Source organism: Chrysemys picta, chromosome 3 (assembly GCF_011386835.1).
Source record: "Chrysemys picta bellii isolate R12L10 chromosome 3, ASM1138683v2, whole genome shotgun sequence".
Classification (NCBI taxonomy): Eukaryota; Metazoa; Chordata; order Testudines; family Emydidae; genus Chrysemys; species Chrysemys picta.
The window spans coordinates 6990558-7005303 of record NC_088793.1 but is presented as its reverse complement, the minus strand read 5'-3'; the positions used below and the strand labels follow the sequence as shown (position 1 = coordinate 7005303).

The following is a 14746-nucleotide window of genomic DNA, read 5'->3' as shown; positions in this document are numbered from 1 at the left end:
TGGGCTAGCTGGACCTTTGATCTGATCCAGACTGGCCGTTCTTATGTCCAGGCTAGTTTTAAAAGTCTGAAATAACGAGACTTCCCCGCTATCCTATAGCCCCCACCGCATCTCCCCAGGCATTTTTCTTGCTGCTCAGGGTAAATCGTCCTTTTCTGAATTTCACCCCAGTCCTCCTAGTTATACCCTCCACGCTCCATCCTAAATCATTATTGTTGTTTGTATTCCTGCAGCACTAGGAGCCTGCCCCACTGCGCTAGGTGCTGTACAAACACAGAACAAAAAGACGGTTATTCCCCACAGCGTTTATCATCTCACTATAAGGCAAGGGACCACAGACAGATGGAGATGGGCAGCTGGGGAGTACAGGGAAATGACAATACTGGTCGGCGTGGCAGGCCGTGGTTTCAGTGCACCAGCAGTGCACGGTTCTCACTTGTTTTCTGCAGGCATCATGGCACGGGAGAGTTCTGAGGGTGGATAATGAGTTCGTTTTGCAGGTGTTTATGGGGAGCTCCTCCCAAGAGGGAGGGGCCACACGTATTTAGAACCCCTTAGGTTCCTTCACTGTCCCTCCAACGCAGAGAGACACGGTGCAGATTTTAAAGGGTTCAGTCTCCACCACCAGGGCCAGATATTCAAAGGTGCTCAGCACCCAACATGCCGACGGCCTGTGAAACCCTGGCCCTGGGTCATTTGCTTAGCTAAGGCCTGCCTGGTTCGCTCTCAGTCTCTGTGTCTGTGAGACATTCCTCCTCCCAGTTCACAAAGCTGGACAGGAAACTTCATGATCCTTTTTGACCAATCTCAGCACTGAAATGACCAAGGCTAGACAGCGCATAAAGTTTTTACTAGGCCAAGCCAGTGCAGACTAAATGAGGCCAGAGCTCCCAAACTGCCCTGGCCTTGCTGAGCTAACACCTATTCCCCATGGCCCAGCCAAATAGCTCCAAATCCTGGCATTTATTTTAAATAACCCTCAGAAATGTCACTAATAACCACATGAAGGGACCCTGCCGGTCATGCTGTTAAGCACTCCAGAGTCAGATGCTGCTGGTTTTCTTACAGTTCTAGGTAAATGAAGGACATAAATCCACACCGTGTAGAGGTCAAAGCATAGGGGTTTATTACACACAGCGCTGGCGGAGTGTCACCTGGCTTATTAGGCTCAGAGACACTGTCAATTAATTGATTACAATGAAATATATAGATTTTCCATGGGCGGGGGAAAGTGACGGGGTAGGCAGTTCCACACCCCGGGATAGGTTTTGCAGCAAGACAAGATAGCACAATAGCCAATGGTTAAAAGGTTACACAATGTCTCCGCCCATGGTCTCAAGTTAGCAAATTAACATTTGATTAATACTTTGATAAAATGTTATTAGTATAAAATATATATGTTGAATTCTGATTTGGGGTCCATAGGAATGGAGTAACTCCTTTGATTGTCCGACAGGTACATGTCTAGGGGATAAAGCAAAGAAACAGTGAAAGCATATGAAAATAGAGATTGTCTCCTTTATGTCTTAAGGCAGGGCATTGGTCCCTTGGAAGGGAGGTGGAAGGGTGCCATATCATTATAGTGACATGTGCCAATATTTCATAAACTCAAGGTTGGATCTGTGGGAAGACTGTTTTCCCTTCAGGAGAAACACAATAGGAACAGGGATCCTTTGTTCAATTTGAAACATTGGATGAAACATAATTATTCAGTTATTGCTTCAACATCTGGCATTTCTACTGACCAAGCAGATCTTAGTAAAGGCAATGTTATTTTGTTTACCCCAGCTTTCTCTTAGCTGATCACTATTAGTTAGGCCTCTGGTCTCCAGACCAAACTCTGGACTTCGGGTCTGAAAAAGAGCTGGCACAATCCATATATACCAGGTTGTTATATAACATGCACATGGATTTTAACCCTTCAGTCCCTCCTCTTGACCCTAGGGTTCCCTAACCCGCCAGGTCAAATATACCAATTTTAATGTACTCAGCCTACTGCGGAGTCGCCGATAAAGCACCAGTACCATCAGGAATGTTAGGATAGACAATCCCCACATAACTTGACAAAATAACACCCAGATCCATCCCCAGGGGACCTTGTCACCTGAGATGGCATCGCCCATAATCATTGCTTTAACCTCCACTGCCTGGTTCCTTGCCTTTGAGTACTTTACATCGGCCTGGTCCACGGTTTCTCCTATCTGAGTGTACCTCAGACGGCCTTCCCCAATATGCCTCTGGGCCTCGGCCACCAACTCCTCGATCTTCGCCTGCAGGGCCTGTAGACCCTCCTCTAGATACTTACTGCCGTAGTGCCATTCCGGATCCCATGTTAGGTTACCCATCATTGGCGGAGTACGGTGGAGCCGCGTCCCGTCAACAGTCAGGGTTGACCTTCGGGGGACCGTCATGCACACGGATGGATGTTTCGAGGGGCAGGGCTTTCCATTTAGCTCGATGGAGTGGTTCTGGGCAGTCACACACCAGTAGGTACCGTTCATCTGGACCAGCTCCGTGTGCGCCAGTTTCTCAGTAATGGCCACTTCGAACCTAGACAGATTCGTTAGAACATTATATGGGCATGTACACAGAATTTCCTTATCAGAATGGGTGCAACATTCACTAGGATACAATGCTCTCCCTGCGACCTCAGCGTATGCAACGCCTTCTATTTTAATAACATGACCCCTTCTCCATACTGGCAGGGAGGTCACCATCCTAGCTTGTTGTAAATGAGGGATGCCTAAAGGTACCAGAAGGCTAAAGAGTATACTGTTACCTGTCCAAACTGGTCTTTGGACTCTCATTGATTCTCTGTTTCCCCATGCCCACGGAGGGGTACTGGGGAGATAGGGTCCCACCACTTCCATAAGGGCTGGATGGACCCGGCCATCAAGGAGATCGGTTACAATTCCTTGTGTGGTGATAGCCAAAGTTTGTCCTGCTCTCCAACAACTTTCCTTCAGTGCCTTTATTTTAGTCCCATTTATTAGCAGGCTGGTGACTTCTTGACCCAGGTATTTTGTTATATCTAATGAGGTGGATACAGAGTTTGACAGATCCTTTAAGCTATCTAGGATCAATCGACTGGCCTTAGTAGTATCCAGTCCTCCCCGGGCATTAGAAATTACAGCGTCAGCCAACCTTGATTCCAGCCGGTCCCTCCTCTCAGCTTGGCGTGCTATGGTATAGGAGTTGCCAACAGAATTACCTGCACCAAACCATCCTGCAAGGGTATCTAGTAATCCCCTCTTCTGTCTAGTTAAGCGCTCACCAATTTGGTTTGTTAGGCTAGTAATGTTTCTACTCATTCGAGGCCTGACCTTTGCACATTGTCTGTTCACTTCCTCTAAAGGAATACGCACCTCGACCCTGTAAGTGTGGAATACCACCGAGGTGAGGACCGGTAGAGCTGGTCCTATCATTATCAGTCCTGGTTTTGGAACAGGGATTTGTTCAGGGCATGACACACAATTGGGTGGTTCCACTCTGTCTCTGATAACCCGGTTAATTGTTACCAGTCGTGGACATTCTAATTTGGGCCATCGTTTAACAAATGTATGCCATGCCTTTGGGGTTACCTCCGTTCGGGCTTTAAGTGGTAAGCCCCATCCTGATTCAACAGGCCCAACCTTCACTGGTACCATGTCAGTACAATTGGCACATAATTGTTCATGAGTGTTTGGTTTCTTTCCCACAAAATCCCACACAAATTCCAGTATCGAGGTCTGTGTGTTTCCTCCCAAACCATCGTGGCAATATGCCATGTAATTGTGTTCAAATGAGGGATAGCCCAAGACTTTGTAGTCACCTTCACTAGTAGTACGCAGCTGTCCCCCTTTAAAGGTAACTCGGACACTGGTTGCATTAAGTATAGACACTGTCCCTCTAAGAGGGCCACAACATCGTCTAAGAGCGTCACCCTGTTCAAAGGGGTAGCTCATACACTTCCATGATTCCTTCCAAATGCCTCCATGAAACTCCATAATCTCTGGTACTTGACACCAGCGGATAACAGGGCAGTCAGCTGTTATCAAAATTGTAATGTTACTAGCCTCCCTGTTGTTATGAGCATCAGTGTATGATTTTATTTGGACCTTCTTGCGTTCTACTGTGTGCTCATGTCCTAACCACAGTGCCACCTTTACTTCTGGCCAAACTTGTTTATTGGCCACTGCACGTGTCTTGCAAAAGCTAAGTGTTTCCTTAGTGCGGCAATTAAAACGAAGCAAACCCGGAGGAGGGGGGTTAGTGACCCATTCCCAGTCCTCCTTTTCACATGGCATACTACTTGCGTCCTTCCTCATGCACCACATGGACAGCAGGAGCCACAGCAGAAGCCTCCCCATGGTCGTTCTGGTTGTCCTGGTCACCCTTCAGTCCTTCCTCTTGTTGTTTTCCTGTAGAGACACCTGTGGAAATGTCGTTAGTATTGACAGATACTGATTCAAACAATTTTAACTGATTTTGGTGACGCCAAAATGTTCCCAATTTTCCCCCAATCTTTGCACATGTATTAGTAGTCAGAAGGACCCTCATAGGGCCTTGCCATCTTGGCTTTAAAATTCCTTTAACCTCTGGGTAAATGCGACACATTACCAAATCCCCAACTTTAAATGCAGGTTTGTCCAGACTGCTATTATCATCCAGCTGGGTTTGATTTTCCTTCACCTGATTGTATAAATCCTTCAACTCTCTGTCCAATGCCTTGATGTAGTTTTGCAGCCTGTCTGCAAAAAGCCCTGACTCCCCCGCAGGGAGGATCACAGTGCTAGGCATTCTCATTGCTCTTCCTGTCATTAGCTCAAAGGGTGTCAATTGAGTCAGCCTATTTGGGCTGCCTCTAATTCGGTACAATACAGCAGGAAGCATACGAGCCCACCCTTCTCCTGTATCCAGTACTGCTTTTGTTAAGGCTGTTTTCATTGTTCTATTCATTCTTTCCACCATTCCCGAGCTTTCAGGGTGGTATGGTATATGGAATCTTTGCTTTATTCCCAGTGCCTTGCATGCCTCCTTCATTACTCGCCCTGTAAAGTGAGTTCCTTGGTCAGAGTCTATTGACAGTGGTAAACCCCATCTGGGTATTATTTCTTCTGCTAGGATTCGAGCTACTGTTGTAGCAGTACAATTCTTGGTTGGGAATGCCTCTATCCATCGGGTAAAAGTGTCAATAATTACCAAAATGTAAGTGTACCCTCTGCTTTGTGGCAAGGGTCCAGTAAAATCAATTTGCAAATTTTGCCATGGTCCCTCTGGTCGTGGTTGGTGATTTAGAGGCACCTTTTTCCTTCCACCCACATTCACTTGTGCACATGTTACACATCTTTTGAGAAATTGCAAAGCATCTTTTTTCATGGCTGGCCACCACTAGTATTCCAAGGCGGCCCTCATTTGTCTCCACCCCAGATGAGCTGGAGAATGAATGGCATGGAGCAGTAGAGCCCGTATGCACTCCGGGGCTACCAGCTCCTTCCCCCCGGCCCATACCAGAGGTGATTTTTATATACACAGCCTTGTTTTTTCAATTTACTTTTTTCTTCTGGGCTTATGGTTGCATATAGTTTTCTTAAATTCACTTCCTCTTCTGGCACTCTAGCTGCACAAATCTTAATAGGACTTGCTTGTGCAATTTCTTTGGCACGTTTATTTGCCCAATAATTTCCTTTTTGTTCCTCACTTGAGATATTACTGTGGGCTTTTATCTTTACTACTGCTAGTTCTGATGGTAGTTTGGCAGCTTTTGTTAGTCTTTGAACTGCTTCCATATTATTAATCGGCTTGCCAGTTGTTGTTATAAAACCTCTGCGTGACCACACGTCCATGTAGTCATGCACGACTCCAAATGCATATCTGCTGTCTGTATATACAGTGAGCTTCTTGCTTTCCCCCACTTTTAAAGCTTCTGTGAGGGCTGTTAGCTCCGCTTCTTGTGCTGACTTTGATCCTTCCATCTGACCTGACGCTATCACCGTCCCATTGCTGAGTACCACTGCCCATCCGGTGTGTGGCACTCCATTTTCATACTTTCTTGATCCATCTACATACAAAACTATATCTGGATTCTCTAATGGCTCTTCTTTAATTCTTCCTAACACTTCCTCTTCTCTATCTATAAGACATTCGTGTACCTCTCCCTCTATGTTCAGACATTTGGCTACATTCATTCCCTTGTCTCTTACTATGGAGAAGTTAGGGTTTTGCAAGCACAATGTTGATTCCCACTGACTCCTGCGGGCATCTGTTACAGATCTTAGTCGCCCGGTGTTGAGGAGATCGATAAGTGTATGGGGTGTATGAAGCACTAATTTCCCTGTGAGAGTGTATGATTCACAAGCTTTCACAGCCCACGTAGCACAATCTAGAGCTGCTACGCACTCCGGTAATCCCTGGGATACAGGGGTCTTATGGTAGATAGGTATGCTACCGGACGCTGTCTATCTCCGTGAAGCTGAGTTAGTACTGCAGAATACTGGGTCCCGCTATGGCTACAGTAAAGGTGGAACGGCTTTCCCATATCGGGTAAGCCCAGGCTGGGGGCGGAGGCTAAAGCCTGTTTTATTTTTATAAATGCCTCCTCTTGCTCTGTGCCCCATATTACTAACTCATTTGCAGGCTTTCCCCCCCTAGTGAGGTTTTGAATTGGTTCCACCATCTCTGAGTACTCCGGTATATAGGTTCTACAGAAATTAAGGAGTCCCAGGACTTTTCGGACTTCCTTAACTGTCCGTGGTTCTTTTAACCCTCGAATTGCTTGCTTTCTGTCTATTGTGAGTGCCTTTTCTTCCTGTGATATGTTATGCCCTAGATATAAAACTTGCTGCTGTTGCAATTGGGCTTTCTTTGGGCTTAATTTAAATCCTGCCTCGCGAAGATACATGAACAGTCTGTTTAGGGTTTTTAAATGGTCCTTTTCATTTGAACTGGCAATTAGCAAATCATCCACATACTGCAGTATCACAGTATCCCCTTCCAAAGGCACTTGTGCTATTACTTCTGCCATTGTCCTGTGGAATATGGAGGGAGAATTATGGAACCCCTGAGGTACTCGGGTCCAAGTGTACTGCTGGTCTCCTACTGTAAATGCAAATTTCTCCTGACTTTCCTTTGCAAGGGGAATACTCCAAAATCCATTAGCTACGTCCAGGACTGAGAATATTAAATGTCCTGGTGTTAGCAAATTAAGAATCGTGGCAGGGCTTGCCACAATAGGATGTGCCTTTGGAGTCACCCGGTTAAGGTGGGTGTAGTCTATAGTTAACCTCCAGGTCCCGTCTGGCTTCCTGACGGGCCAAATTGGGGAATTAGTTGTGGAGGTGGTTTTTCTAATCACCCCTCTGGATTCCAAATTAGTGACTATACCTTTAACTGCCTCTAAGGCTTCCGGTTTAATTGGGTACTGCCTGTGGGCTTTGTGAGTTGGTCCTTCTACAGATATAGGCTTCATGTTTACTAGCCCACAATCTTGTTTATCTGTTGCCCACACTTCAGGGTGAAGGGAACACAGGGTTTCTACTGGGCTCTCCCCCCACTCTGGTATTATTACTTTATTACTGGCAATTATGGCTATATTTTGAGATGATCTTTCCTGTTTGGACCCTTTGGCCCATTCAATGCAGCTAGCTCTGGGGTTGATTACTCCCCCGAGCTCCTTAAGGAGATCTATGCCGCAAATTGTGTCTCCTTGCTCGGGGCAAACCCAGATTTGACTGACTGTGACCATATCCTCGAATTCTATTTCTACTGGCTGGCTAAGGGTTGCTTTTAATCTTCCCCCTCCCACCCCTTCAATCCATATTGTTCTACGGGTGAGGGGGAGATCTTGGCTGGTTATCGATACCGAGGCTCCTGTGTCTATTAACATACTGCACGGTCGGCCCCCCACTCGTGTGTTAAGAAACATCCTGGGGTCGCCTTCGGTTCCAGCCACAGAGGCCGCTGATACCTATTTGCTAGCCAGGAGTTTGAGCAACTCCTGGATTTGTTTATCCTTATCTTGTTCTTGGGTACTAATTGTATCAGTTTTATTTTGCTTGTATGGCCACTGCCCTTCCTTACCCCCTCCGGGGTAGAAGCAGTTGTCCTGTAAGTGGCCGCTCCTTTTACAATTATTGCATGTTTTGATTTTATTTTTACTTTTACAGTCACGTGCCAGATGTCCAGGCTTATTGCACGTGAAGCAGGTAGTGGTTTTGACTGCATGCACAGCTACCACTTCTTCAGAGGGGGCGGTTGCTGCTACCTTCCTCTTTTTTCTGTTTTCTACTTCTGTGGCCCATTTCATTACTGCTGAGTATGTTTCTCCCACTGAGATGCCTAATGCCAGGACTGCTTGGTGATCTGCAGACAGCCCCTCCTTTAGGATTTGAAGGAATACATCATGGTCTCGGGATGTTATATTTTCCAGACCTGAATAAGCTCGGAATGCATTCCATTTCTTTTCAGCATAGGACATGGCAGACTCCCCCTTCTGCTGAACCACAGACTGCAGAGCCCCCCAGTTAGTGGTCTGGGCTCCTAGAACAACAGATAGTGCATTCCTAAATTCTGTTACAGTGCCTGCGTCTGGGTTTGGGATTCCTGCTGGTTCTTCAGCCTGATCCCCTCCTGCTGGGTTGGGGTTACGATCTTCAGCCCAGCGCCCTGTCTTCCATTTATTATCTAGATTCTCCCACACATCCCTGGGGCACTTGCACTTGACCAGGATGTGAACATCCTTCCTATGGAGGCCATGTATTTCTGTGAGGCCATCCAGCTTGTCCCAGAACTCAGTATTCTTGTTATTACGCTTGAGTTCAGGTAAATCAGACAGTAATGCCTGTTTTTCCTGGGGGGTGAAGGGACGGTAAATTTCAGTTGTTTCTGTTCTAAGTCCCCTTACTGGCTCACCCTCCGCGTTAACGTTTCTGAACCTCCTTAACTGTGTTTTGATTGGAGCCATATGCTGTACTTGCTCCCCTGGGGCAATTAATGCTTGTGGTGCTCCTTTATTATCTCTGTGGGTGCTTAAATTTGGCCTGTCATTTGAAGAAATGTATGGAGGGGGTTCTGATTCCTCCCCTCTGCTTTGTGCTGCTGAGTTTTCCCACAGATAGTTAATCGGCGGAGCGGTGGGCTGGCATATGCCAGGAGTTTGCTCTCCCCCTCCCAATCTGGAGGTGTGTCCCAGACATGATGATTCTTTTTCTCCGGGATCTTTTCCAATTTCCAGACAGTTACATATTTTAGAACATAGGCTCTTATCTCTCAGAGCCTGGTTTTGAGATCTTAACGTTGCAATTTCTTTCTCCTTTATGTTAAGAATATCCAATAAAACTATTACTGCTTTGTCTGTTTTGTCACTTCTCTGATGGTTCCACCAAGTAACTAGATCTGCCTCTGGTCCGGCTGCAGAGTAGTTTGCTTTTTTAGCTGCTGCCTGCCGAGTTTTAACATGTTTATATTCCAAGTACTCTCGAGGACTAATTATTGCCTCTCCTTTTGACGCCATGGGTTTTTCGTCACCCTGGCTGCTGACCTTGAAGGGAACTTGCGTCTTCCCCCCCTAAATGCTTGTCAGCCTTTATGAGGAGTTACTTTTCCCCCTTTTTATGCTATGGTTCCAACTCCCCACAGCCTTGAATTTCATGAGGACGTCTCCCCACCCTTAATACCAAGCGTGTCTTCAATTACACACACATGCCGGACTTATTGGTTGGAGACTTTGTGCTATTCGAAAGCATGTACGTCATATGCCTTGGGGGGGGCACTCCCCTAGGACTTGCAATGTTACGTGCAATGAGGAAATGGACCACCAGTTTGCACTGCCTACCGCTTGCGTACCCAGCCAATCCTGGGCTTAACTCACGGCCAATCGCTTGCTGGCGGGTTATTCAAGTCCTCCGTAACACACCCCTTAGTTGTTCAAACAGTACATGACCCTCTTGCACAAGTCTTCCCTCCCAAGTGGTACCCTTATTTAACCCCACTGCTTTGACCACATGTGTCTAAGGTCCTTCACACAAATTAAAAAGGAAACAAGATGTGTCTGAAAGGGGATGAGAGACTTCTATCCCTGGCCTAATGAGGTGGTAAAGTAAACATACTCACCTCTTTTGGATTTCAGTCTCAGATCCTCAGCCAGTTCACAAACTTGTATCCCGGACGAGCCCCCAAACTGAAGGACATAAATCCACACCGTGTAGAGGTCAAAGCATAGGGGTTTATTACACACAGCGCTGGCGGAGTGTCACCTGGCTTATTAGGCTCAGAGACACTGTCAATTAATTGATTACAATGAAATATATAGATTTTCCATGGGCGGGGGAAAGTGACGGGGTAGGCAGTTCCACACCCCGGGATAGGTTTTGCAGCAAGACAAGATAGCACAATAGCCAATGGTTAAAAGGTTACACAATGTCTCCGCCCATGGTCTCAAGTTAGCAAATTAACATTTGATTAATACTTTGATAAAATGTTATTAGTATAAAATATATATGTTGAATTCTGATTTGGGGTCCATAGGAATGGAGTAACTCCTTTGATTGTCCGACAGGTACATGTCTAGGGGATAAAGCAAAGAAACAGTGAAAGCATATGAAAATAGAGATTGTCTCCTTTATGTCTTAAGGCAGGGCATTGGTCCCTTGGAAGGGAGGTGGAAGGGTGCCATATCATTATAGTGACATGTGCCAATATTTCATAAACTCAAGGTTGGATCTGTGGGAAGACTGTTTTCCCTTCAGGAGAAACACAATAGGAACAGGGATCCTTTGTTCAATTTGAAACATTGGATGAAACATAATTATTCAGTTATTGCTTCAACATCTGGCATTTCTACTGACCAAGCAGATCTTAGTAAAGGCAATGTTATTTTGTTTACCCCAGCTTTCTCTTAGCTGATCACTATTAGTTAGGCCTCTGGTCTCCAGACCAAACTCTGGACTTCGGGTCTGAAAAAGAGCTGGCACAATCCATATATACCAGGTTGTTATATAACATGCACATGGATTTTAACCCTTCAGTAAAGTTTGGGGTGGCTGCCTATTATTAATATTACAGTAGCACCTAGAGGCCGTGACAGAGATTGGGCCCCACCATGCAAGGAGCTGTACAAACACATAGCAAGAGACAATCCCAGGTCTGAAGAGTTTACAGTCTAAATGGGACATAAAGGAAGGATCATTATCCCCATTTTACAGTTGGGGAATGGAAGCACAGAAAGACAATATGAGCTGCTCAAGGTCACGCAGCGGGTTTGGAGCAGATTTGTGAACTGACCCTAGATCTCCTGAGTCCCTACCCAGGGCACTAACCACAGGCATGTCCTTCTCCTAGACCAATGGTGGGCAACCTGTGGCCCATCAGGGTAACCCGCTGGCAGGCCGCGAGACAGTGTTGGCATTGACCATCCACAGGCACAGCCACCCGCAGCTTCCAGTGGCTTCAGTTCTGCATTTCCGGCCAATGGGAGCCGCGGGAAGCAGCGCAGGCCGCAGGGATGTGCTGGCCGCCACTTCCCGCAGCTCCCATTGGCCAGGAATGGTGAACCATGACCACTGGGCGCTGCGGGCGGCCGTGCCTGTGAACGGTCAATGTAAAATTGTCTCGCGACCCACCACTGGATTACCCTGACGAGCTGTGTGCGGCCCGCGGGCTGCAGGTTGCCCACCACAGTCCTAGACTGATACCAGACATCTCTGTGTTCTTGGGGAACCAGGGTGCAGTATCCAGCCTGACTCATGAAAGACACCCCCCGTCTCCCCTCCCCGACCCATCCTCTGCATAAACCAAAACCCATCAGATGACAAAACTTGCAGAGAGCAGTGAAGGGCGTTGGGAGACACACCTAGACCCCTCCTGACAAGGGTGACAAGATGAAGACATCTCCATTGCATACAGAATGGAGACCAGAGACAACGCCCCTAGCCTCATCTGCATGGAAGATGGGACAGGAAGACATCTCAGTTTACGTACAGAATGGAGAACAGAGAACCACACTGAATTCTGGGAGCAGAAAAAGCAGGGAAGCACTGCATCCTGGGAATCTCTGCTCCAGATGCTAATGAACCTATGTCTGCACACACCCAGCTCAGCAATTATCAGACCAATTCTAGTAATGAATCCTTAATTGATATCCAAATACTGAAGCAGCCTAGTTGCATTGTGAGCTCCCTGGAAGAAAACACCACCCATAGCCAAGAGTCATCAGCTCCTATTGTCTAGCCTAAACAAAACCCTTGAGTCATCAGCTTACCTATAAACAAATCTAGTGTTCTCCCTTGAACAATTGTATTTTCTCTACAAAAATCCCTACTCACCCTCCAGTCAGGGTTCTGATGCTTAGATCCAAACTATGCATCAGTTCCACTGGAACTCCATCTTCTCCTGACTGATCGTGCTGGGGGCTCTGCCTGCCTGCAGCATTCAGGACCCTCAGCTACCACCATCATCTGGGAACCCTGACCAGTTCAAGCCTCATGGAGTGGGTGAGATCCCCGCTCTTTCTCTCTCTCGGTTTTCCTTTCTACCTTAGGCATTAACCTTTAATCATGTATGTTATGTTGGTTTAGCTCTCCTTGTGTAGTTATCACTATTATTCAATAAATAACTTTTATGGTTAAGTTGGTTGCTTCCCTCTCTCTTGCTGAACTTTACTCTTTTGTGTTTTTAGCTTCCCTCATTCACTGTACAGCAATGCTTCTTTTACCTAATCTAAAGATCCCTGTGTGACGTTGTGCAGTCTATATGGTTTTATAAAAACATGATAATAAGTGAATATAATGTAACTGGGATATGCTTCGTGCAAAAGGTCTCTTGTAAGGTATCATTACAAAGTTCATAATCTACTGAGTGTGATCATCCTATTTGTAGAAATGTACCACTCTTGTATCTAAAACTAGAAATATAAAACGTAACTCTGAGGGCCTATTGTAATTATGTAAAGTATGGGCCATTAAGGATAGTTTGGAATCTTGAGGACTCCCATTAACAAGGTCCATTGTCTGCAAATGGCTGTGTTTACCTGTTAGTCTTCCTGTATATATGTGTGTGCTGGCAAGTGGGCAATGAAGTCTTGCAGTGACATGTGATCATGTCACCTGAACTGGAATCCATCTTTAACCTGGTGCTTTTCCAGTGAGGGGGGGTGGAAACCCAGAGGGACAAAGGGTTCCCGCCTTATGCAAAAGATATATAAAGGGGTGGAAGAGAACAGAGGGGAGAGGAGCCATCATGAAGAATCCCCTAGCTATCACCTGAGCTGCAACAAGAGCTGTACCAGGAGAAAGAATTGTGCCCAGGCCTGGAAGAAGTCCAGTCTGAGAAAAAGCTTACTGAAGCATCTCTGAGGGTGAGATTATCTGTTTTCAGTTTGATTAGACATAGATTTGCACATTTTATTTTATTTTGCTTGGTGACTTACTTTGTTCTGTCTGTTACTACTTTGAACCACTTAAATCCTACTGTCTGTATTTAATAAAATCACTTTTTATTTAGTAATTAACTCAGAGTATACATTAATACCTGGGGGAGCAAACAACTGTGCAGATCTCTCTATCAGTGTTATAGAGGGCGAACAATTTATGAGTTTGCCCTGCATAAGCCTTATGCAGGGTAAAAGGGATTTATCTGGGTTTAGACCCCATTGGGAGTTGGGCATCTGAGTGCTAAAGACAAGCACACTTCTGTGAGCTGTTTTCAGGTAAACTTGCAGCTCTGGGACAAGTGATTCAGACCCTGGGTCTGTGTTGGAGCAGACGGGAGTGTCTGGCTCAGCAAGACTGGGTGCTGGAGTCCTGAGCTGGCAGGGAAAACAGGAGCAGGGGTAGTCTTGGTATATTAGGTGGCAGCTCCCAAGGGGGTTTCTGTGATCCAACCCGTCACACCCTGCAACGCCCAAAATACTGTGGGGTTTGCTCATCAAGTAGGTTACTGCCAGTGCAATTGTGTTGTGAGATTGGGGATAGGGACGTGCTGAATCTGGGACACATAAGGGTAACAGCTGGAAAGTGCTGCTTGACCCAGTCCATGGAGCCCAGGGGCATATAAGTGGGGACAGCTTGAAAGTGCTGCTTCCTCCATCCCAGTGAGTCCAGAGACATATAAGGGGTCAGCTTGACAGTGCTGATTGACCCGTCGGCTCAGACTTGCTTTGTTAATGTATGTGGGGTGTGGGTGTGTTCATCCGGTTCTGGGGCTGGAGAAACCCAGCCCTGGGGAACCTAGGTCCTGCAGGATAGCTCCATTGGGAGGGGACTTGCAGAAGGGAGAAGTAGAGCTCCATATAAAAACACAAATGACACAAACAGTACACTGATAGAATTACAGAATCCCCTTCCCCAGAAGAGTAACCCGAATAAATGAGCATACCCCAAAGTAATGGGCAAATCTGGTAACAAGACCCAATCCAGCAAGTCCTAATTGCAATCCATTCATAGTCAGCCATGTCAAGCAATGATCCCCAGCCCTACATCTCCAGGGGACTGTGTATGGACATGCACTGCTGTCCTCTGTTGAACAAAGCACATCAGACCAGATTAAGTATCTATTAGATTCTATTGTTTTCCTCTGAATAGCGGAGGAGTTGCTCCTTTCCCTCCTCCAGGGCTGCATTTCTGGAGCTCAGGGTCATGGGCCCCATTTCCAACTGCCACAGGTAAGTGGGTGGCTAACGAGTGTGATGCCGCCTGTGTATCCATCCATGGAGCATTATGAATGGATCTGCAGAGCAGTGGGTTCGAGAGGAACTTGATTAATGGCAGGAAAA

At 46.4% G+C, this 14746-nt stretch overlaps 1 long non-coding RNA gene across 1 annotated transcript; it reads right to left on the bottom strand.

The window, feature by feature from the left end:
* Window positions 1-1103: 1103 nt before the first annotated feature.
* On the bottom strand, window positions 1104-10573 carry LOC135982138 (uncharacterized). Its single transcript, XR_010599326.1, has 2 exons — window positions 10090-10573; window positions 1104-4412 (listed from the first exon to the last, which is right to left on the bottom strand). It is a non-coding gene; the product is annotated as an uncharacterized LOC135982138 (long non-coding RNA).
* Between the last annotated feature and the right edge of the window lie 4173 nt (window positions 10574-14746).